Below are 26,508 nucleotides of genomic sequence, written 5' to 3'. Positions count from 1 at the left end.
TGGAAAAGAGGCCTTACCCGAGCAAGTCTGGCTTTGCAAATGTGGCCTAATTGGCTATTCATGAGGCAATGCTCATGCAAATGCATGCACAAACCAATACCGCAAAGCAGTCACCCTGCTACATTAGCACTATCCAGGAGCGCCACGGGGAGGATTCCCAATGCCCCCTTTTTATACAACCGGGGGGACCGCAGGGTCCCAGGCTCTCTCACTGCCTGGGAACCACAGCGGCACCCCGGAGGGGGAGGCTGGGTGGCGCAGACAACCCCTCCAAGTGTGGCCAGCGCCGGGGAGAGCTGTTCGCACCCACCTCCCAATATTAAAAACAGGCACTTACCTTAACGTCCATTGCGTTCTGCTACATGCGCATTAACTTGGGGGCACCACATGAGAAATGAGAGAAGCATGGGTCACCCCGAGCTTTAGAGCTCAGGGCTGGCTCACATACAGCACTCCAGAGGGGGTGGGGGGCGGACAGGGGCAGACAACTCACTCCAGGGTTCACACCACCGAGCAAGCCATCCACCACCTGCCTCCAAAGGATACAAACTGCACAAAATGCTTTCCATGAGAAAATTAATGCCCATGTAGCAGAACGCAATGGACGTTAAGGTAAGTGCCTGTTTTTAATATTAGGAGGTGGGTGCGGACGGCTCTCCCCGGTGCTGGCCACGCTTGGGGGGGTTGCCTGCGCTACCCAGCCTCCCCCTCCGGGGTGCCGCTGTGGTTCCCAGGCAGCGAGAGAGCCTGGGACCCGCGGTCCCCCCGGTTGTATAAAAAGGGGGCATTGGGAATCCTCCCCGTGGCGCTCCTGGATAGTGCTAATGTAGCATGAACTAATTCCCGCAGGGCCACCGCTTTGCGGTATTGGTTTTTTGACCCTGCATAGTTTGGCATGCAAAAGCAAATGCATATTTGCATGAGCATTGCCTCATGAATAGCCAGTTATGCCAGATTTGGAAAGCCAGACTTGCTAGGGTTAAACTTGGTGTTTTAGCATGCATAATTTTTCTCATGGAAAGCATTTTTTGCAGTTGTATCCTTTGCAGGCAGGTGGTGGATGGCTTGCTCTGGTGGTGTGAGCCCTGGAGTGAGTTGTCTGCGCCTGTCCTTCCCATCCCCCCCCCCCCTCTGGAGTGTTGTATGTATGTGAGCCAGCCCTGAGCTCTAAAGCTTGGGGTGACCCATGCTTCACTCCTTTCTAATGTGGGGCCCCCAAGTTACTGTGCATGTAGCAGAACGCAATGGACGTTAAGGTAAGTGCCTGTTTTTAATATTGGGAGGTGGGTGCGGACGGCTCTCCACGGCGCTGACCACACCTGGGGGGGGGGCGCGGCTAGCCTCCCCCTCCGGCGTGCCGCTGTGGTTCCCAGGCAGTGAGAGAGACTGGGACCCCGCGGTCCCCCCGGTTGTATGGGGGCATTGGGAAGCCTCCCCGTGGCGCTCCTGGATAGTGATAATGTAGCATGAACTAATTCCCGCAGGGCGATCGCCACCTAGCCTCCCCCTCCGGCGTGCCGCTGTGGTTCCCAGGCAGTGAGAGAGACTGGGACCCCGCGGTCCCCCCGGTTGTATGGGGGCATTGGGAAGCCTCCCCGTGGCACTCCTGGATAGTGATAATGTAGCATGAACTAATTCCCGCAGGGCGATCGCTTTGCGGTATTGGTTTTTGGACCCTGCATAGTTTGGCATGCGAAAGCAAATGCATATTTGCATGACCATTTCCTCATGAATAGCCAATTAGGCCGGATTTGCAAAGCCAGACTTGCTAGGGTTAAACTTGGTGTTTGAGCATGCATACATTTTCTCATGGAAATTCTACTTCTTCTTCTTGCTTCAAGGTTGAGGCACATACTCTATTAGATAGATAGAAGATGCGGCGTATGCTACGACGCAGGTTGGCTAGTGAGAAATATTGGCCAATCAGAGAGGAACAGAAGTGTGGGAGGGGAAAACAGGAGGGAAAGATGCTTCAGCCAATCAGGCTGCATTAGTTAAGTCGATGGGGAAGTAGAGAAGCAAAAAAGGACAACCCAGCATGCCCTGCAACTTCCTTTTTGTGTACCAAATAAGAGTCAGGTAAACTGGGGAATGATCATTTATCAACAAGAAAAGTAATAGTGATTTTAACTTTTGGATTGCCCGGTTAGCATCCTTATTACTTGCTTACCAGATAAAAATAAAGAATAGATTTTTGATTTTATGCCCGACAGTTACACTTTAACCTATTTTGGTTCCTGGACGTAGAAACTACGTCCAGGAACCATGCGCGCTACCGTGGGCTCCTGCGGCCGATCGCGCTCCTGGCCCGCGGTTCGTTAGCCAGGCAATCAGTGTATCGGGCTATGGTGCCCGATCACTGATTCCTCTCCCCCGCTGAAAAAGCGACAGCTTCTCTCGGAAGCTTCGCTTTTTCTGGCTGTATCGTACCCCATACGTCGCTCTAAGCGTGTGTTAAGCTTAGAGTGACGTCATGTAAACAAACTCATCTTGTGGCCAAAAAGTAAAACTACAACTAAAAGTAAAAAAAATAAAATTCAAACACACATTTACATTATAAATCACATGTTTACACCCCACCCTCCCAAAACTACCCAAATAAAATGTTTAATATAAAAAAAAAAAAAACATTACAATAAAAAAAAAAAACATGTAAATATTTACAAAAGGGTCTAAACTTTTTAAATATCAATGTAAAGATGAAATACTTCTATATTTTTTTTATTTCTAAATTTGTAAATAGTGATAGATGCAAAACGGAAAAAATGCACCTTTATTTCCAAATAAAATATTGTCGCCATACATTGTGATAGGGACATAATTTTAACGGTGTAATAACCGGGACATATGGGCAAATACAATACGTGAGTTTTAATTATGGAGGCATGTATTATTTTAACACTATAATGGCTGAAAACTGAGAAATAAAGCATTTTTTCCGTTTTTTTCTTATTCTTCCTGTTAAAATACATTTACAGTAAAGTAGCTCTTAGCAAAATGTACCCCCCAAAGAAAGCCTAATTGGTGGTGGAAAAAACAAGATATATATCAGTTCATTGTGATAAGTTGTGATAAAGTTATAGGCTAATGCAGTGGTTACCAAACTTTTTTGGGTGAGGGCACCCTTGATGACTTGTAAATGTTTTCAAGGCACCCCTCGGCAACAGAAATGCCATTATGACCCTTAGCAGGCAACGACTCACTCCAAGTAGCTAGTGATGCTTATAAGGCACTGCGATTCCTCTTATGTTCAACTTCAATCATGGTTGCGGGGACTAAAGGTTAACTAGCAGATAAAGCAGCCACATTGTATATAAATGTGCGGTTGCATTACCTGATGGTATTGCATATAGGATGGGGATGCATGCCGAGGCACCCCTGAAAGGTGCCCGAGGCGCACCAGGGTGCCGCGGCACCCAGTTTGAGAACCCCTGGGCTAATGAATGGGAGGTGAACATTTCTCAAGTGAAAACGACGGAACGCGAATGGGTTAAGCTTGTAAGTGAATTAACTTTAACAGGTCAGGGTAATCTACAGAAGTTGTAGTTGATATGTGCTAAAAATGAAAGTAATAAATTCATAGGTCACCAGTACTCATAAACATTGTAAAGAATTATTATCATGACCTTGTAAAGGAATATGAAACATTATTGGTTCCTGCAAGAGTATACGGCTGACTCTGCTTTTACCACAGTTCTCTATAGTTATAAACTAGGTGTGCCCACTCTTTACATGTGTTGTTGTTTTGTTTTTTCTAAGGTAAGCAAAGAAAAGTTTATTTTACCCTGGGAATCCTACTACACTTCTACAGAAAAACAAAACCTCCCTGAAATAGTGACGTTCTAGAATGGCAAGCCAGAAGTTAAAGCTCAACTAAACCTAAAATAGCAGAAAGTATATCTTAAAGCAGTTATCTTGATTAGTGCAAATTATCAGCAATGCCTTTTGGATAATGGCCTCAATTCACAAAGCTTATCTCCTTGTAAGGCTTGGTGGTGTATTCTCCACAGTCAGCATGCAACGCATGAGCTGGCGTGGAGGAGGTACACACACTAGCACAAGGAAACAGGCTATCCCTAGTATAGTGGAGGGGAGGACTGACTCCAATAGGAGATTGTGGCGCACAGAGCCGGTGCAGATCTGACAGCCACAAACAATGCTTTCGTTATAACGTCTCAGCGCAAAGTAGCGCTGAGCGCATAAACCAGAACTGAGGAGATCAGGACAGGTAGACAGAATGAACGCTTGCTAGCTAGCGGCTACTTAGCGACAGCAAGCGTCCAAAACCAGACAGACTGGAATGAGGCAGCCAATGCGATGCGGCGATGGCGTGCCTCACAAAGACAGGACAGGATAGTCAGAAAATAGCAGGATTAAGATAGATGAACGTAACACAGATAAATATACAATAAGTATGTTTTCCTAGCGTATTACAATTACAGCTATCAATGAAACTATTTGTAACGTCTGACTAACATATGTATATATCGGCAATGAACCGATATATGACATAAGCAGGAACGCTGACTAGGAATGGAGTTACACAGGGAACAGGACTCAGAAGGATTCGCTATCTCTTCGCAGAGATGAACGCAATCCACAAACGGTAACAGAACAGGATTCAGAAGGATTCGTTATCTCTTCGCAGAGATGAACGCAATCCACAAACAGTAACAGAACAGGATTCAGAAGGATTCGTTATCTCTTCGCAGAGATGAACGCAATCCACAAACGGTAACAGGACAGGATTCAGAAGGATTCGTTATCTCCTCGCAGAGATGAACGCAATCCACAAACAGGACCAGGAACAGGATAACTAGCTCAGCACGGGTGCTCACGGTACGCGCAAACTACCAAAACGTGCTGGAAAACTGACTAACTGAACACAGGAAATAAACAGTTCGTGTACGTATATATCAGCGACACTGATGTATCAACGTAACACGAATACAAGGAAAATAATAAACGTGCTGGTATGCATATATATTGGCAATGAACCAATATATGATGCAAAGACCAGCAAAGTATCTTTATAACAAGAAACACGATCGGGGGCTAAAGCGACAGCAAGGCAGGCTTAAGCTGAAGCTATGAAAAACCCAAGGAAACTCTGCAGGAAGCAGATCTTTATACTGAGGTCATCCAATGGGAGCAGACATGCAGATTTCCACACAGGCGAATGATAATCAGTCACAAGCTGACAGCAGGGAAAGACAGACAAAGCTATGCAGCTTGCATGGAAATAGATCAGAACTGCCTGAGCTGCAGCACTACTACTTCCAGGAATAGCTGCTGCAGCAGCGATCATTACAGTACCCCCGCCCTTAAAAGTGGATTCCAGACGCTTTTCAAAACTGAAATTCCCAACAAAACAGTCTGACTGATAATTCATGATGACCGGGACAGCCCGGCAAGACCGAATTCCAGAATCAGTCCCCACAAGACTGGACCCATCAGAACCAGAACCTACAGAACCATGCCCATCAGTACTACAAGCCCCAGTGTGACACCCATCAGAACCATGATTTCCAGAAGAAAGCCCTCCGAAATTCCCTGAGCGATACCCACCACCTTCCAGGAACCGTTCAGAAACGCCAAAGCCTTTGCAATGCCCACCGGTACTGTCTTTACCAACACAAAACCCACTGTTGAACCAGTCCAAGGCACCAGGACAAGTTTTCTCAGAGACCTCCCAGAACACCTTGAAGCTCCAAAGAGATCCCCATAGGTCAGAATGCCCCTTAGGCTCACATGGAGAACTATCAAGAACCCCTATGGAACCTAGGGCAATTCCCGAGTCAGGGCCACAAGGACAAACATCAATATCAGGGCTTTCAGGGACCAGAACCATCTCTGGGCATGCAGGCAGACTGGCAACATCAGAACGTGTTCCCACGAAGGAAGCATCAGAGCACGCTAACACCTTAGACACACTTGGGCATTCTGGCACACAAAGAACATCTGGGCACACCGGCACAAGAGAAACCTCTGGGCATGTCAAGGAACTGTGAGCCTCAGGGTCAGCCAAGACAGGACCAAAACCAGGACTGGCCAAAAAAAAATCATCATGACTAAACTTCGCAACTACTGGACTTTTACACGAGAATGCTGGATCAGACTTAGATGTCGCTGATTCCAGCAAAGTCAGTAACAAATCCGATTCAGGGGCACTAACAAGACAGGACAAATCTTCTGATGTATGCACTGAACCAGATAGGGACTCCACAACTACCTCTGGACTGGACAGAGACTCATTTAATACACTGGATTGGAGCTCATGAGGCGCTGCAGAACAAGTCAGTATTGCAGCAGCCCCCACTGGACTAGGCAAAACTGAGGAATTCCCTGGACAGGAAGGGGACTCTGGAACCTCTGCCACAGCGGCCAGAGAACCAGAATCTTTCAGGATACAAGGCAGGGTTTCAGGAATGCTTACTAAATCAGACTGAAATTCTGAGACTTCTGTTATTTTGACCAGAGAATCAGAATTATCCATGTTACAGGGCAAGCCTTCTGAAACATGCAGAGGACAGGGCTGGAGTTCCTCGGCTGTTACAACACTGGAGAGGGACTCAACAACATTGGTTAAATCAGACTGTGTACAGGGCAAGGTATCTGACACACTTGCTGACGAGGACAATATTTCAATGGCTTCTGCTTTGCTGGGCAGAAATTCATCAAGTTTTATTAGAGCAGACTGTAATTCCAAAACAGCTGCTAGACAAGTGAATATTACTGCAACACCAACTGAGGTAAGCAGTGCTTCAGACCCTTCTGCTAGAGGGTTTGAAATATCCAAAGTACTGGGTGAAGCATAAGACTCTGCGACCACAGCTTCACTGGACAGGATCACTGAACAGTCCATATTGCAGGGCAAAACCATGGAAGCACCTGCTGGACAGCATAATGATTCTGTGACCTGAGTTTCATTGGAGAGATCTACTGCACAATTCATGGTACAGGGCAAATTTATTGGAAAATTTTCTGAACAAGGTAATAATTCTGCGATTTCAGGTTCACATAGCAGATGCTCTGAGCTATTCACGAAACTAGAGCGAGGTGTAGAAACAGGAAGATCAAGACACAATGTTTGCGCATCTGAATCACCATTCATTTGTAAAATTGGAAAATTCAGATGCTGGGGTTCTGAGGTTACTAGACAGGATTGCTGGGACTCGGAAACTGATGTAGTGCATCTATTGGCATCTGCTGGATCAGACAGGAGTTGAACTTTATTAACACAGGTAATTTCTGCAGAAGTGTTTGCAGAGACAGGCAAGATTTTTCTGGTGTCTGTTTCACTAAACAAAGAGTCATGAGTACTGGCTAGGCTGGACTCGGAAGTCAGCAGGACCTCTGGATTGTCTGCTGAGAAATTTGCGCAGGGCAAGGTTAAGAATGTATGAGTGGCTTCTGTTTTACTGGGAAGTAACACTGAGTTATCCATGGTACAGGGTAGAATTGCAGGAACTTCAATTTCACACAAAAAGAGCTCCGAATCACCTGCTGAATCAGCCAAAGGTGCTGAAGCAGGCGGGTCAGAACGCCAAATTTGCGAATTCGGAGTCACATAAAAATCATCCAAAATCAGTTCCCACACATCAATCAAAGGAGCCACACAGTCATACCTACACACACCAGCCTCTATTAGGTTATAGGCTGACTTAATGCATGCGTTCAATACCATTTCACTTTTTGCACTGTAAAATTGACAAAATGAACTTGAATCATTCTTCCATTCACAGACCAGGGCTTCCATCTCTCCCCTCTCGAATGGAGGATCCCATGCATACTTAACAGCGAAACATTTAGGCTGATCACAGTCTGCAGATATGATTGTGGCAGGCACATGTATAGGGTTAATTAGCAGGTGATTGGCAGATTCCTTATTCTTAAGAATCTCCAATACCTGTAGCAAGTGTTGAACTGTAGTGTATGCAAACTTCCCTTGGTTCACAAATAAGTTGATTTGTTCAATACTCTGTAATATCTCATCATAATCATACTCAGATAATTCTTTTAAACAAAAATCTTTATTTTCCCTAGCCAGGGAGGAAAGTTCATTAGTAGTTTCATAAGTCCATTTAACTCCCCTGAAAGCCAATTGCATTTCATTATCTGTTAATGGCAGAATCTCATTATAGGTCTCAGTCGCTAAGGATAACGACTCTGCAGATCGGACACGTTTCTTAGAACGTTTGCGTTTGGCCTTAGACCCTGCTGTTCTTGGTGATTTATTCAAGGCTGCAGGAAAATTATCAGTAACACTTTCTGCTTGCTGAACATTTTTGCAAGCAATTGAAGGAGTAGCTGATTGGCCTGCTGCCAGGAGTTCATTAAGAGGAAAAGGCAATGGATCTATGCGCAACCAGTTATGGATCACAAACGCTAGAAATTCCAGCGGTCTCTCTTTCAAATCGGAATGATTGAGAACATCAAATGCCCACTGGAATAATTCCCCTTTAAACAAAATATAACTTAGTTGGAGTGCCCAGGTTGAAACAGGAGTCGCTTGGAGATCAGGATTGGTCAGGAACCTGGCACATTCAGAGAAAAACTCATTTTCTGTTTCAGAGCTAAGTTCTTCAAATTTCTTAAAGGAACAGGAACCATAATTAACAGTGTCATACTTTCTGGGAATCCCCCCCACCATGGGGATTGGTAATGGGGTTTTCATAATGTAAGGCTTGGTGGTGTATTCTCCACAGTCAGCATGCAACGCATGAGCTGGCGTGGAGGAGGTACACACACTAGCACAAGGAAACAGGCTATCCCTAGTATAGTGGAGGGGAGGACTGACTCCAATAGGAGATTGTGGCGCACAGAGCCGGTGCAGATCTGACAGCCACAAACAATGCTTTCGTTATAACGTCTCAGCGCAAAGTAGCGCTGAGCGCATAAACCAGAACTGAGGAGATCAGGACAGGTAGACAGAATGAACGCTTGCTAGCTAGCGGCTACTTAGCGACAGCAAGCGTCCAAAACCAGACAGACTGGAATGAGGCAGCCAATGCGATGCGGCGATGGCGTGCCTCACAAAGACAGGACAGGATAGTCAGAAAATAGCAGGATTAAGATAGATGAACGTAACACAGATAAATATACAATAAGTATGTTTTCCTAGCGTATTACAATTACAGCTATCAATGAAACTATTTGTAACGTCTGACTAACATATGTATATATCGGCAATGAACCGATATATGACATAAGCAGGAACGCTGACTAGGAATGGAGTTACACAGGGAACAGGACTCAGAAGGATTCGCTATCTCTTCGCAGAGATGAACGCAATCCACAAACGGTAACAGAACAGGATTCAGAAGGATTCGTTATCTCTTCGCAGAGATGAACGCAATCCACAAACGGTAACAGGACAGGATTCAGAAGGATTCGTTATCTCCTCGCAGAGATGAACGCAATCCACAAACAGGACCAGGAACAGGATAACTAGCTCAGCACGGGTGCTCACGGTACGCGCAAACTACCAAAACGTGCTGGAAAACTGACTAACTGAACACAGGAAATAAACAGTTCGTGTACGTATATATCAGCGACACTGATGTATCAACGTAACACGAATACAAGGAAAATAATAAACGTGCTGGTATGCATATATATTGGCAATGAACCAATATATGATGCAAAGACCAGCAAAGTATCTTTATAACAAGAAACACGATCGGGGGCTAAAGCGACAGCAAGGCAGGCTTAAGCTGAAGCTATGAAAAACCCAAGGAAACTCTGCAGGAAGCAGATCTTTATACTGAGGTCATCCAATGGGAGCAGACATGCAGATTTCCACACAGGTGAATGATAATCAGTCACAAGCTGACAGCAGGGAAAGACAGACAAAGCTATGCAGCTTGCATGGAAATAGATCAGAACTGCCTGAGCTGCAGCACTACTACTTCCAGGAATAGCTGCTGCAGCAGCGATCATTACACTCCTGTCTTTAAAGGGAACCAGAGAGGATGAAAAAAAGCTTTTATACATACCTGGGGCTTCCTCCAGCCCCATACGCCTGGATCGCTCCCACGCCGCCGTCCTCCGCTGCCTGGATCCGCCGCCACCGGGTCCAGTCATTGCCGCGAGTCGGCCAGTCGGCCGGCGCACGCGGCCAATTCTCCGCATCACAGGGGGCTCCCTCCATACAGGTACGCATGTGGCTGCTTACTGCGCAGCCGCATGCGTACGGGTATGGAGGGAGCCCCTGTGATGCGGACAATTGGGCGCATCTGTCGGAAGTGATGGGCCCGGTACCGGCGGTTCCAGGAAGCGGAGAATGGCGGCGTGGGAGCGATCCAGGCTTATGATGCTGGAAGGAGCCCCAGGTATGTATAAAAGCCTTTTTCTATTTTACACAACCATTCCTCTCTGGTTCCCTTCAATAACATTTCTATAGTTATCACCATGGTGATAAGGCATGTCGCATTCAGCAAACATTTTAACTCAGGCAAACCTAAAGTTAACTCTTCTGTCTTTAAGTTAAGACAGTTTTCTCCTAGTTGATATTTTCACAGCTTGTCATAAAATGCACTTAAAGCCACCAACAAGCAAAAAAAATAAAAAATACTCAAAATAAATGTAGTTGTACTTTTTCACAAACTTTTGAGTAACTTTTTCAATTGTAAAATGCTGAAAAGTTAGTTTAAAGAAAAGATTGAAAAAGTTAATTGCATATGGGCCCGTCTTTAAAATTAGAATTCTGGAGTTATTTTAAGGATTGAAGAGTTAACTTTAGGGATCTCTCCTTAACTTAAAGACAGAAGAGTTAACTTTAGGTTTGCCTGAGGTAAAAAGTTTCCTAAATACTACATGCCTTATCATGGTGATAACTCTAGAAACGGTATTAAAGACAGGAGATAAGTTTACTGAATTGAGGCCATTATCTTTTCAAACTGAAAAATCATTTGTGAAGCTCTGCTTGCTGCAGCTGTGTAGCTGTGTAGCTACCTTTGCAGGTAGCACACAGCATTTGTACTGTTACTACTACTTGAGTTGCACACACTGCCTAATTAGCACACCCCACGTTACCTGAGTAACACAAGTGTTGCTAGTGCAATGTGCATTGTACCGTCGGTCATCCTAGCAATAATTCTTTTAAAACAAGACAGCTGTCTCACTGCACATACAAAAATCGTTTTAATGCCAGCCTTAGCTACATGTAAATCGCACAACATTGTTTAAAACCCCACAAGTATAAAAACAACAATACCTGGCCAGGATATGCGCGCTATTATATAGAAGGGACTAGATCCAGTTACCCGCAAGGTATGATCGCCCAGCCGCAGCCTAATGCTAAAAACACCCTGCAAACTAGGATCTATATGGTCCTCAACCACCACCTATACACCGCACACACAGTGTGATCTAACACAATTGGCTTCCTCAACTATTGTAGCAACTTCCTGCAGCGCTTTATGGCCATCAGCTTCCACGAACAATAAAGTGATTACTGTATATGGTCGGTTCACGCATTGGCATTTGTGGGTAGGGGGTCACAGTATGAAATATTCAAACTTCACATGCTTGTGGTATCCTACGGCTGTACATTCTATGATACTTGCGCACTTCAGATGGTGAGCACCAGCTCACAAGACCCTCCGTTAACCGCAGTGCACTGGGTATGCTGAACTTTCTCCACCGCTGTATTAGGCGATCACCTCCATCTGCCTTAGCTTCAGCGCTGCTGGCGCTACGTTTCATGCATATGTTGGGCGTGGTGGGCGTGGCTACCGCAGGAGTGCTCGCGCGGTTTCCCCACCGTCTACGCTGTCCACACTGATCCAGCTCCTCAACATATGCATGAAACGTAGCGCCAGCAGCGCTAAAGCTAAGGCAGATGGAGGTGATCGCCTAATACAGCGGTGGAGAAAGTTCAGCATACCCAGTGTAGCTAAGGCTGCCATTAAAACGATTTTTGTATGTGCAGTGAGACAGTTGTCTTGTTTTAAAAGAATTATGGCTATGCAGTAATCAAGTTGCTGGCTCCTTGCTAGACAAGTTGCACAAATCCTTTCTTAAAGGGGTAGTTCTCCATATCAATTTTTGTAAATCCGGTCATCCTAGCATTGCTCGTTACTTAGGTAATGCAGGTCATGCTAATTAGGCGACATGTGTTACAAAGTCCGTTGTAGTCAGGGGCGTGTTTCTATGTTCCTGGGAGATCCGGGGCACCCCTGGGCACCAAGAGGGAATGATTGTGCAGCGCAATGCAGCGAAAAATGGGCGTGATCATGTCACAGAAAGTGGGTGTGGTCATAGGTGGGGCCAAATGTACATGAACATAGCAGTGGTGTAACTTAAATATATTCAATAGGCAGTATTTCGCATGAATAAGCCCCTCACCTGGGTTCTGTCTTGTCTTCGGCTGGCTGGTCTGTGTGCTGTACTAAGCTGGCGGTTATGCTGTGCTGGCCTGGCTGGTGGTGATGCTGTGCTGGCATTGCTGGCAGTGATGCTGTGCCAGCCTGGCTGGCGGTGATGCTGAACTGGCCTGTCTTTGCTGGGTGCTGGGCCTGGGGCTTTACTGGGTTACTTGCTGGGGGCTTTGCTGGGCTGGGCAATTTGTTGGGGGCTTTGGTGGGCTGGGGGCATTTTGGGGGGCTTTACTAGGCTTTGCTTGGCTGTACGCTTTGCTGACCTGGGGCCCGGAGGCTTTTGCTTTGCTGGGCTAGGGCACGGGGGCTTTGCTGAGCTGGGGTCCTGGGGCTTTGCTTTTCTAGGTAGGTAGGTATAGGCACCTTCAGTAAAGGTAGCTAGGTATAGGGGCCCTCCGTAAAGGTAGCTAGGTATAGGGGCCTTCAGTATAAGTAGGTATAGGGGCCTTCAGTATGGGTAGATAGGAATACGGGCCTTCAGAATAGGTAGATAGGTATAGGGGCTGCCGCTCGCACCTCCTTCCCCCCTCCCCCCATCCTACGCTCATCTCCCTCGAACATGTTCAAGCAGCGGCTGACCTATGCCTCAATTCCAGCGTGGAGTGCACAGCCGCTGACCTCTCTCTCCCTCCTCGCTGTTTCCCCAATGCTCGGTTTCTGCTAATGACACGATCAGTGTCATCAGCAGAAGCCGCTCACTAGGGGAACAATCAGGAGTTAGAGAGAGGTCTGCGGCTGTGCGCACCACAATGGAATTGAGGCATAGTTAAGCCGCTGCTTGTACATGTGCGGGGGTACGAGCGGAGGATGGAGGGTAGAGAGGGAGGGGCGGAGTCACCGCGATCTGAGATCTGAGGCAGCACAGCGGGAAGGGAATATGAGCCTGGGAGGGAGGCTCACAGGTAGGGCAGTTTCTAGTCTAAATTGCACACATGTATAAGTCCCCCCAGCATAGAGTAGCCCATATAGTTGCCACCAGTATAGGTTAGATAGATAGGTGCCCCAGTATAGGCTAGATAGGTAGGTGCCTCCTGTGTAGGTTAGATAGGTAGGTTCCCCAGTATAGGTTAGATAGGTAGGTGCCTCCAGTATAGGTTAGATAGATAGTTGCCCCCAGTATAGGTTAGATAGGTAGGTTCCCCAGTATAGGTTAGATTGGTAGGTGCCCCGAGTATAGGTTATATAGGTAGGCTCCCTCAGTATAGGTTAGATAGGTAGGTTCCTCCAGTGTAGGTTAGATAGGTAGGTTCCCCCAGTATAGGTTAGATAGGTATGTGCCCATCTCCTTCCTACTGCCTCCCCTGGCATCCATTGCATTGATAAAAGCGCCCCCTGTGATGACATGCGGTAACCAAGGTGTTGGCCACCGGGGGAGGAAGTAGGAAGGAGATGGAGGCTACCTGCGTGGATCGGAATGTGAGTTAGTAAATACACTATGCCCGCTCCCCTTGCCACTCCGCCCAGCGCCCCCCTCCTGCTGCTCAGTCTGGTGCCCCATGCGATAGCTCTATTTGCCCGGGGCTAGAAATGGCCCTGCTCACGGGGCACCCAGCCATAATGGATCTGGGACACCATGGCAACAGGTTCGGGGGCGGTGCCCTGGATCAAATCCCCTAGCGACACGCCTGGTTGTAGTAATAACATTTCCGTTTGCTGCCTGTGCTCAGCAATCTTACGGTAGCCGCACATCTAGCGATTCTGATTCAATCAACAAAGCAATCGATTTTTATTAAGGAATCGACTTCAGTATGGTTGATCAAAAGTCGATCGACTAGTGGCCCACACACTGCAGGCGATATCATAGGTGATTCACTTTCACTAATTGATTCATTAACCTCCATACTCTGAATACAAAAATCAATTCAGAGTCGATTGAACAGTAGCCAATTCCTGTGCAATCAACCAAAACTTTGCATTTTGCTCAATCGATTACGCTTGTGGATTCGACATGACATCAGTGTCAGCCACTTTTCATCGGGCATACTGGAACAAACGCAATTCTCTCTCGATTCCCTCTGGATTCTCTAAAATCGAATCGAGTAGTTGACCGTACAGCCACTAGATGTATGGCCAACTTTACCATTACTTATGCTTGGTACACACCATACAATTTTCTGTTAGATTTACCTGCCAGATTGATTATTTTTTTAACATGTCCGATCTGAATTTCGATCGATTTTTCATTTTTCGATTTTTTTATTTTTTTTTAAATCTTTTTTTTTGTTTATCGACTTTTGTTCAGTTCTATTTGTATGTAGAACAGAGGTGCCAGCAGGATAAAAGTCAATAACATTTTTTAAAAATTGCTTGGAGGAAGTGGTACGCTTGCCTCCCAAAAGCAGACACAAGATCCTGTCTTCATATAAATCAATACATTTATTATACCATACCCCAAAAACAGTGCAACACGTTTCGCAGGCCCGGTCCGCTTCATCAGGCAATAAAAGTGGGGACAAAACAGAATTTCGGCAATAGCAGGTGAAGTGCTTCACCTGCTATTGCCGAAATTCTGTTTTGTCCCCACTTTTATTGCCTGATGAAGCGGGCTGGGCCTGCGAAACGTGTTGCACTGTTTTTGGGGTACCGTATAATAAATGTATTGATTTATATGAAGACAGGATCTCGTGTCTGCTTTTGGGAGGCAAGCCCACCACTTCCTCCAAGCAATTTTTAAAAAATGTTATTGACTTTTATCCTGCTGGCGCCTCTGTTCTACATACAAATAATCTGTGTCCACTCCTGGTGTAGGGGAGTGCTACCCCCTTTCTTGTTTCTTTACTACAGAGAGCGACTTTTTAGCCCTGAGTGAGGACAGGTCTAATCTCCTCACCTGCCTATTGAGTGGTTGCCTGAATGTTTGTGAGTATAAATTCTCTCACTAAACCACTTACCAATTGTCTTTAACATACTACACCATATTGGGCTCTCGTTTTTTTCTATTTTATTGTTCAGTTCTATGAAAATCGATTAAGAAAACAATCGAAAAAGCGATTAGAAAAACAATAAAAAAAAAATAAAAATCAATCGAAACTCAGATCGGACATGTTGGAAAAAATCGATCTGGCAGGTAAATCTAACAGAAAATTGTATGGTGTGTACCTAGCATTAGAGAATCAGCCCCTATATGAGATTTCCTGCCCGCTGAAGTCCTCCTGTCCCACACTGTCACTCTGCGCTGCTCTGTTCCCCCGCTGTCCCCCTCTGACTGCCGCATGCGTGGCCCCCTTGGCCAGGAGCATTCTGCTTTTACGCAAATAAAAAATTGCTACTGCACATGCGCAGAACATTCCAGGCAACAAGAGGAGGATCAAACATTTGTGCGGCCATGCAGCTGGCGACTGGCTGAGTCGCCCAGCTTTCAGAGTGGAACAGCGGAGGAACGGAGCAGCATGGAATGATGGCAAGGGACCAGGAGGACTTCAGGGGCTGAAAGAAGCCCCAGGAAAGAAAGAGGACACATTAATATTTTCTTCATGCAGTAAACAGAAAACAGCAAGAAAAAAACAAAAACAGATACTTATGGCTAGGGAAGGCTCTGGGACCTATAGAGCCTTCCTGTTCCTCTCACAGTCCTCTCGTTTCAGTGCTGTCACCCCCTTTAGAGGCCATGAAAGGCTTCAGGAGCCCGAGTGCTCCTGAAGATGGACAGCTCCGTACTGTGCATGCGTGATCACACTCTCCTGCGTACACGTGCAGTACAGAGCTGCTAGTCTTCAGGAGCACTCAGGCTCCTGAAGCCTTCCATGGCCTCTAACGGGGATGACAGCACTGGAACATGGGAACTTTGAGAGGATTGGGAAGGTTCTATAGGTCCCAAAGCCTTCCCTTGCCATAAGGTAAGTATCCTTTTTTATTTTAAAATTCACTCCTGTATTGCAACATTACATTGCACATACACACACTTATAGCCCTTCTCCCCACACAGTAAGATATATACTCCTCCCCATTCTACACACACAGCAAGATAAAACACACCCACCCACCTTCCCCTACACCATGTACGTATTGTACGGCCGTCGGGGAGTTAGACGCCTCTCCCTGCTGCCGCTAACATCCCCCCCAAACACACACCAGGTTACAAAACACACACACCTCCCCCCCCCCTTCCCACACACACACACACAGCAAGTTACAGAACACACACACCTCTCTCACACAAACACATACACACACACACACACACACACACGCACACACACACGCACACACACACACAGTACATATACATGTACACATACACACACACACTATACATCTACACGCCACACACACACACACACACACACACACACACACACACACACACACACACACACACACACACACACACACACACACACACAGCAAGTTACAGAAAACACGCACACACAGGCACACACACACACACCACTCTGACTGCAGGCACACACACACACACCACTCTGACTGCAGGTACACACACACACACACACACACACACACACACACACACACACCACTCTGACTGCAGGCACACACACACACACACACACCACTCTGACTACAGGCACACACACACCACTCTGACTGCAGGCACACACACACACACACACACACACACACACACCACTCTGACTGCAGGCACACACACATAGAGTTGAGCCGAAATTTTCGTAATTACGATAGCGTAATTGCCATTAAAATCGTAATTGAAAATACCGTAAGTGTAATTTTCAACGCGTAAATTCACGTTTCGTTCATGGCGTAATTTCGCATTAAACGCTACCGTAATTTTGCGTTAAACCGTAACACTCCGTATACTATAAAAAAGCCGCCGACTTTAAGGGTTAATAGCAAAACCCCCTTAAATGCTAAGAGCCTCAAATTTGGAGAATATATTAAGGAGATCAGGAGGAATAAGAGGAAACATTTTTTTTCAAAAAGACCTTATAGTTTTTGAGAAAATCGATGTTAAAGTTTCAAAGTAAAAATGTATACATTTAAAAACCCGCCGACTTTAACGGTTAATAGCAAAGCCTGCTTAAAGTTTAGGAACACCAAATTCCTAGGGTATATTAAGGGGATCAGTGGGAATAAGAGGGAACATTTTTTTTTTCAAAAAGACCTTATAGTTTTTGAGAAAATCGATTTTTAAGTTTCAAGGGCAAAAATGTCTTTTAAATGCGGAAAATGTCAGTTTTTTTTGCACAGATAACAATAGTGTATTATTTTTATAGATTCCCCCAAGTGGGAAGAGTTTTACTTACTTCGTTCTGAGTGTGGGAAATATAAGAAAAAAACGACGTGGGGTCCCCCCTCCCAGACCCCTTTAACCCCTTGTCCCCCATGCAGGCTGGGATAGCCAGAATGCGGAGCACCAGCCGCGTGGGGCTCCGCACCCTGACTATACCAGCCCGCATGGTCCATGGATTGGGGGGTCTCGGAAGGGGAGGGGCAGCCAAGCTTTCCCCTCCCCCTCCGAGCCCTTGTCCAATCCAAGGACAAGGGGCTCTTCTCCACCTCCGATGGGCGGTGGAGGTGGAGGCCGCGATTTCCTGGGGGGGGGGGGGTTCATGGTGGAATCTGGGAGTCCCCTTTAAAAAGGGGTCCCCCAGATGCCCACCCCCCCTCCCAGGAGAAATGAGTATAGAGGTACTTGTACCCCTTACCCATTTCCTTTAAGAGTTAAAAGTAAATAAACACACAAACACTTAAAAAAAGTATTTTAATTGAACAAAAAACATAACCACGAAAAAAGTCCTTTAATATTCTTAATTAACCATTAATACTTACCTGTCCCTTTAAATAAATGATCCCTCGCAATATCCTCGGAAATGTTCTATCAGTTACAATGTAACAAAGTTATTACAATGTAACAACTTTGTTACATTGTAACTACGCCGCACCCGACGCCACTCGCCGCTCAGCCGCCGCATACGCGTCCGTGCTGCATGGACCCGACAGAGCTCTGAGCTATATAGCTCAGAGCTCTCTAAGCATCTTTGTATTTGGGCTCCAAGGAGCCCCATTGGTCCTTAGCAGACCAATGGGGTTCCTTCTGATTTGAAGGAACCCCATTGGTCTGCTAAGGACCAATGGGGCTCCTTGGAGCCCAAATACAAAGATGCTTAGAGAGCTCTGAGCTATATAGCTCAGAGCTCTGTCGGGTCCGGACTCCGTGCAGGACGCTAAGTTCTGCCGGCTCCGCTGCCCTCCCCGCCTCTCCCACATGTCACCCACATGTGGGTGACATGTGGGTGACAGATGTGGGCGGGGTGGACAGCGGGGGCCAGCGGGGACTTAGCGTCCTGCACGGACGCGTATGCAGCGGCTGAGCGGCGAGTGACGTCGGGTGCGGCGTAGTTACAATGTAACAAAGTTGTTACATTGTAATAACTTTGTTACATTGTAACTGATAGAACATTTCCGAGGATATTGCGAGGGATCATTTATTTAAAGGGACAGGTAAGTATTATTGGTTAATTAAGAATATTAAAGGACTTTTTTCGTGGTTATGTTTTTTGTTCAATTAAAATACTTTTTCTAAGTGTTTGTGTGTTTATTTACTTTTAACTCTTAAAGGAAATGGGTAAGGGGTACAAGTACCTCTATACTCATTTCTCCTGGGAGGGTGGGTGGGCATCTGGGGGACCCCTTTTTAAAGGGGACTCCCAGATTCCACCATGAACCCCCCCCCCCAGGAAATCGCGGCCTCCACCTCCACCGCCCATCGGAGGTGGAGAAGAGCCCCTTGTCCTTGGATTGGACAAGGGCTCGGAGGGGGAGGGGAAAGCTTGGCTGCCCCTCCCCTTCCGAGACCCCCCAATCCATGGACCATGCGGGCTGGTATAGTCAGGGTGCGGAGCCCCACGCGGCCGGTGTTCTGCATTCTGGCTATCCCAGCCTGCATGGGGGACAAGGGGTTAAAGAGGTCTGGGAGGGGGGACCCCACGTCGGTTTTTTTTTATATTTCCCACACTCAGAACGAAGTAAGTAAAACTCTTCCCACTTGGGGGAATCTATGAAAATAATACACTATTGTTACCTGTGCAAAAAAACTGACATTTTCCGCATTTAAAAGACATTTTTGCCCTTGAAACTTAAAAATCGATTTTCTCAAAAACTATAAGGTCTTTTTGAAAAAAAAAATTTCCTCTTATTCCCACTGATCCCCTTAATATACCCTAGGAATTTGGTGTTCCTAAACTTTAAGCAGGCTTTGCTATTAACCGTTAAAGTCGGCGGGTTTTTAACTGTATACATTTTTACTTTGAAACTTTAACATTGATTTTCTCAAAAACTATAAGGTCTTTTTGAAAAAAAATGTTTCCTCTTATTTCTCCTGATCTCCTTAATATATTCTCCAAATTTGAGGCTCTTAGCATTTAAGGGGGCTTTGCTATTAACCCTTAAAGTCGGCGGCTACCTAACATTGATCCATGCGTCAACTTTTCCGCTTGGGAGCATGGCCATACGCATTAATTTCGTAATACCCACTGTAATGCGAAAATTACGCAAAAAAATACGCTTACGCGAAATTTCGCGAAATCCTTCTTCATTACGATTATGTACTTACGGCCATAATCGTAATTACACTAATTACGCGAAATTTCGCGAAATCGTAATTACGTCATTACGCTCATCCCTACACACACACACACACACACACACACACACACCCACACACACACACACACACACACACCTCTCTGACTGCAGGCACACACACACACACACACACACACACACACACACACGCCACTCTGACTGACACACACACACACACACACACACCACTCTGACTGACACACACACACACACACACACACACACACACACACACACACACACACACACACACACACCACTCTGACTGACACACACACACACACCACTCTGACTGCAGGCACACACACACACACACACACACACACACACCACTCTGACTGACACACACACACACACACACACACACACACACACACACACACACACACACACACACCACTCTGACTGACACACACACACACACCACTCTGACTGCAGGCACACACACACACACACACCACTCTGACTGCAGGCACACACACACACACACACACACAGCACTCTGACTGCAGGCACACACACACATACACTCACATCACTCTGACTACAGGCACACACACACATACACTCTGCAACTGCTCTCACCATGTCCCAGATACTTACAGTGCTGGATGGAGCACTTTAAATTTCTTTCATGCTGTGCGCCCCACTGCCCCCTCTTCTGTTTCGATGCTGTGACAGGGAAGACAGCCGGGAAGGGGGCGGGGCTACACCAAAAGCCGCACGGGAGGGGAGGGGCAGAGCTTCAGGTGGGAGGGGCGGAGCCACAGCCAGCGCTGCTCTTCTCTGTTCAGGACCAGGCCGGACCTATGAAGTTAGTGTCGGCAGTCGGAGGGATATGCAGAGAGGTGGCAAGTGAAAATATAGTCCCATTTCACCTGCCAGCCTCTCTGCAATAAGGAGAGAGGCCCGAGGAGTGGTCACTCCAGCAATCTTGAACGGGCCCTGCACCCATGATTTAAAAAAAAAAAAAAAAAAAAGCACAAAACCAAAATAGGCAACAGGACAGGCCGGCCCCCCAGTTGTGGCGAAGGGATCCGGGCCCCATAGCAGTGCTCTGGTTGCTATGGTGATCCCTACGCCACTGACAGTAGTGTAGAGAGAAGTGGCTGCCATTTTTATCTCATTCTCAGTGTCAGTTATTTCAGTCAATTGTGTAAGTTGCCTGGCTGTCCAGTAGATCCTGAGCCTCTTAAGGTAGCCATACATCTAGTTTTGGCTGTACGATCGACTATTCGATTCGATCATTTTATAGAATCAAGTGTGTTCCAGAATTCCCAATCGATGAAAAGTGGATGATTTCCTGTCGAATTGACCAGCTTAGTTGATCGAGTAGGATGCAAGATATCAGTCGATCGCACAGGAATCGGCTACAGTTCACAATTCACATGTCAGCGCTGCGTAATATGTTAGCGCTTTATAAATAAACTAGCCAACCCGCGTCGTAGCATACGCCGCATCTATCTATCTAATAGAGTACGTGCCTCAACCTTGAAGCAAGAAGAAGTAGGCTTTCCATGAGAAAATGTATGCGTGCTCAAACACCAAGTTTAACCCTAGCAAGTCTGGCTTTGCAAATCCGGCCTAATTGGCTATTCATGAGGCAATGCTCATGCAAATATGCATTTGCTTTTGCATGCCAAACTATGCAGGGTCCAAAAACCAATACCACAAAGCGATCGCCCTGCGGGTATTAGTTCATGCTACATTAGCACTATCCAGGAGCACCATGGGGAGGATTCCGAATGCCCCCATACAACCGGGGGACTGCGGGGTCCCAGGCTCTCTTACTGCCTGGGAACCACAGCGGCACCCCGGAGGGGGAGGCTGGGTGGCGCTACTGCACCCCCCCCCCAAGTGTGGTCAGCGCCGGGGAGAGCCATCCTCACCCACCTCCCAATATTAAAAACAGGCACTTACCTTAACGTCCATTGCGTTGCGTAACTTGGGGGCACCACATGAGAAAGGAGTGAAGCATGGGTCACCCCGAGCTTTACAGCTCAGGGCTGGCTCACATACAACACTCCGGGGTGGGGGGAGGACAGGCGCAGACAACTCACTCCAGGGCTCACACCACCAGAGCAAGCCATCCACCACCTGCCTCCAAAGGATAGAACTGCAAAAAATGCTTTCCATGAGAAAAATTTTGCGTGCTCAAACACCAAGTTTAACCCTAGCAAGTCTGGCTTTCCAAATCTGGCCTAATTGGCTATTCATGAGGCAATGCTCATGCAAATATGCATTTGCTTTCGCATGCCAAACTATGCAGGGTCAAAAAAACAATACTGCAAAGTGCTCTCTCGCTGCCTGGGAACCACAGCGGCACCCCGGAGTGGGAGGCTGGGTGGCGCAGCCGCCCCCCACCCCCCCCCCCCCCAAGCGTGGCCAGCGCTGGGGAGAGCCGTCCGCACCCACCTCCTAATATTAAAAACAGCCACTTACCTTAACGTCCATTGGGTTCTGCTACATGCGCATTAATTTTCTCATGGAAAGCATTTTGTGCAGTTTGTATCCTTTGGAGGCAGGTGGTGGATGGCTTGCTCCGGTGGTGTGAACCCTGGAGTGAGTGCGCCTGTCCTCCCCCCCCCCCTCTGGAGTGCTGTATGTGAGCCAGCCCTGAGCTCTAAAGCTCGGGGTGACCCATGCTTCTCTCCTTTCTCATGTGGTGCCCCCAAATTAATGCGCATGTAGCAGAACGCAATGGACGTTAAGGTAAGTGTATGTTTTTAATATTGGGAGGTGGGTGCAGACGGCTCTCCCCGGCGCTGGCCACACTTGGGGGGGGGTCGTCCACGCCACCCAGCCTCCCCCTCCGGGGTGCCGCTGTGGTTTCCAGGCAGTGAGAGAGCCTGGGACCCTGCGGTCCCCCCAGTTGTATAAAAAGGGGGAATAGGGAATCCTCCCCGTGGCGCTCCTGGAGGCCTGGAGCACACCAAAAACTGCTAGCAGATCCGCAAAATGCTAGCAGATTTTGAAACGCTTTTTCTTATTTTTCTGTAGCATTTCACCTAGCATTTTGCGGTTTTGTAAAGCGTTTTTGGTGTAGTAGATTTCATATATTGTTACAGTAAAGCTGTTACTGAACAGCTTCTGTAACAAAAACACCTGCAAAACCGCTCTGAACTGCCGTTTTTCAGAGCGGTTTGCGTTTTTCCTATACTGTACATTGGAGGCAGAAACGCCTCCGCAATCCAAAAAATGCCTCACCTCGGGAGTATGCGTTTCAGAAAAACGCCTCCCGCTCTGGTGTGCACCAGCCCATTGAAATATATTACCCAAGCGTATCTGCAGCCGCAAGTGGATCGCAAAACGCTGCCGAACCGCTCTGGTGTGCACTAAGCCGGATAGTGCTAATGTAGCATGTAGCAGGGTGACTGCTTTGTGGTATTGGTTTGTGCATCCATTTGCATGAGCATTGCCTCATGAATAGCCAATTAGGCCAGATTTGCAATGTCAGACTTGCTGGGGTAAGGCCTCTTTTCCATGGACTGTGAATAGGCAGTGAAATGGCTCTCAAACTCTCACAACTGCTCACTGCTGCCTGGTAACTGCTCACTGCTGCCTGGTAACTGCTCGCTGCTGCCTGGTAACTGCTTGCTGCTGCCTGGTAACTGCTTGCTGCTGCCTGGTAAGTGCTTGCTGCTGCCTGGTAACTGCTTGCTGCTGCCTGGTATCTGCTCACTGCTGCCTGGTAACTGCTTGTTGCTGCCTGGTAACTGCTTGTTGCTGCCTGGTAACTGCTTGTTGCTGCCTGGTAACTGCTTGTTGCTGCCTGGTATCTGCTCACTGCTGCCTGGTAACTGCTTGTTGCTGCCTGGTATCTGCTCACTGCTGCCTGGTAATTGCTTGTTGCTGCCTGGTATCTGCTCACTGCTGCCTGGTAACTGCTTGCTGAGCACACAGCTCAACAGTCCGTGGAAAAGAGGCCTTAAACTTGGTGTTTGAGCACGCATAAATTTTCTCATGCAAAGTACTTCTTCTTCTTGTATGAAGGTTGAGGCACTTAGTCTATTATATATATAGATAAAATAAATAAAATGACTCTGAATCGATTTTTGCATTCAACGCAAGGAGACACAACATTGGTCAAATTGAATGTGAAGATGAATCGCATAGGATCGTTTGTAGTGTGTGGGTTACTAGTCGATCGACTTTGGATCAACCATACTGAAGTCAATTCCTTAACCACTTGCCGACCGCCTACTTCATATTGGCGGCGGCAAAGTGGCAGCCCCAGGACCACGTAACGCAGAATGGCGTCAGGTCCTGGGGCACTGTTTTGCCGGGGATCGCGCGCTGCGATGCGCGCGTATCCGCCGGCAATAGGCTCCGCCCACCCGCGACGTCAACCCGCCGGCCAATCGGAAGTGCCGGCGGGTTGTTAACCCGATGATCGCTGGATAGGAAGCGTATAATACGCTTTGTAATGTTTACAAAGTGTAATATACAGGCTGCCTCCTGCCCTGGTGGTCCCAGTGTCCGAGGGACCACCAGGGCAGGCTGCAGCCACCCTAGTCTGCACCCAAACACACTGATCTGCCCCCCCTGCCCCCTGATTGCCCACAGCACCCCTCAGACCCCCCCTGCCCACCCCCCAGACCACTGTTTGCACACAATCACCCCCCTAATCACCCATCAATCACTCCCTGTCACTATCTGTCAACGCTATTTTTTTTTTAGTCCCTAACCTGCCCCCTGGGTACTCCTGATCACCCCCCCACCCCTCAGATTCTCCCCAGACCCCCCCCCCCTGTGTACTGTATGCATCTATCCCCCTGATCACCTGTCAATCACCTGTCAATCACCCATCAATCACCCCCTGTCACTGCCACCCATCAATCAGCCCCTAACCTGCCTCTTGCGGGCAATCTGATCACCCACCCACACCAATAGATCTCCCGCAGATCCGACATCCGATCACCTCCCAAGTGCAGTGTTTACATCTGTTCTCTACTCTAAACACCCACTAATTACCCATCAATCACCCCCTGTCACCACCTGTCACTGTTACCCATCAGAATAGACCCTAATCTGCCCCTTGCGGGCACCCAATCACCCGCCCCACACGCTCAGATTGCCCTCAGACCCCCCCCTCCCCCTTATCAATTCGCCAGTGCATTATTTACATCTGTTCTTCCCTGTAATAACCCACTGATCACCTGTCAATCACCTATCAATCACCCCCTGTCACTGCCACCCATCAATCACCCCCTGTCACTGCCACCCATCAATCAGCCCCTAACCTGCCCCTTGCGGGCAATCTGATCACCCACCCACACCATTAGATCGCCTGCAGACCCGACGTCAGATCACCTTCCAAGTGCACTGTTTACATCTGTTCTCTCCTCTAAACACCCACTAATTACCCATCAATCACCCCCTGTCACCACCTGTCACTGCTACCCATCAGATTAGACCCCTATCTGCCCCTAGGGCACCCAATCACCCGCCCACACCCTCTCAGACCCCAGCCCTGATCACCTCGCCAGTGCATTGCTTGCATCTATTCCCCCCACCAGGGCCGGGCCGAGGCATAGGCTGGAGAGGCTCCAGCCTCAGGGCGCAGTGTAGGAGGGGGAGCACAATTCATTCAGCTGTCATTTCTAATTGTGTTTGAAGCAGAAAGAAATAAGAAAAGGGGATACATAGCAGTGACTGCAAGCCAGATAACCAGATATTAAGGTGTTGGGGAGGTTGTGGGCCCTGTGGCGCCTCTTAGTCTAATAGCAATCAGTGTGTGACGGCTGGGGTGGCAGGGATGGAGGGGCGCACTTTGGTGTCTCAGCCTTGGGTGCTGGAGGACCTTGTCCCACCTCTGCCCCCCACTAATCACACCTTGAGACACCCATCAATCACCTCCTGTCACCACCTGTCACCCCCTAACACACCTACCCATCAAATCAGGCCCTAATTTGCCCCGCGTGGGCTCCTGATCACTCGGCCAAACCCTCAGATCCCCCTCAGACCCCCTTCTGATCACCTCCCCAGTGCATTGATTGCATCTATTTTCCCCTCTAACCACCCCCTGAGACACCCATCAATCACCTCCTGTCACCCCCCTAGCACTCCTATCCATCAGATCAGGCCCAATACAACCTGTCATGTAAGAGGCCACCCTGCTTATGACCGGTTCCACAAAATTCGTCTCCTCATAGACCACCTGCAATCAAAATTTGCAGATGCTTATACCCCTGAACAGTCATTTTGAGACATTTGGTTTCCAGACTACTCACGGTTTTGGACCCGTAAAATGCCAGGGCAGTATAGGAACTCCACAAGTGACCCCTTTTTAGAAAAAATACACCCCAAGGTATTCTGTTAGGTGTATGAAGTGTTTATAGAAGATTTTATTTTTTGTCAAAAGTTAGTGGAAATTGATTTTTATTGTTTTTTCACAAAGTTTCATTTTTCACTAACTTGTGACAAAAAATAAGATCTTCTATGAACTCACCATACACCTAACAGAATACCTTGGGGTGTCTTCTTTCTAAAATGGGGTCACTTGTGGCGTTCCTATACTGCCCTGGCATTTTAGGGTCCCTAAACCGTGAGGAGTAGT

At 47.5% G+C, this 26,508-nt stretch overlaps 1 protein-coding gene across 2 annotated transcripts in view; it reads right to left on the bottom strand.

Annotated features, from left to right (window-relative positions):
* The window catches only part of LOC137517769 (NXPE family member 1-like), a 126,376-nt gene that overhangs the window by 86,981 nt on the left and 12,887 nt on the right, over positions 1 to 26,508 (bottom strand). The gene's annotated exons all lie outside the window — the stretch shown is intronic.

The sequence above is a fragment of the Hyperolius riggenbachi genome, chromosome 5 (genome assembly GCF_040937935.1).
Source record: "Hyperolius riggenbachi isolate aHypRig1 chromosome 5, aHypRig1.pri, whole genome shotgun sequence".
In the NCBI taxonomy this organism is placed as follows: Eukaryota; Metazoa; Chordata; class Amphibia; order Anura; family Hyperoliidae; genus Hyperolius; species Hyperolius riggenbachi.
This window is presented reverse-complemented; position numbering and strand designations above follow the sequence as displayed.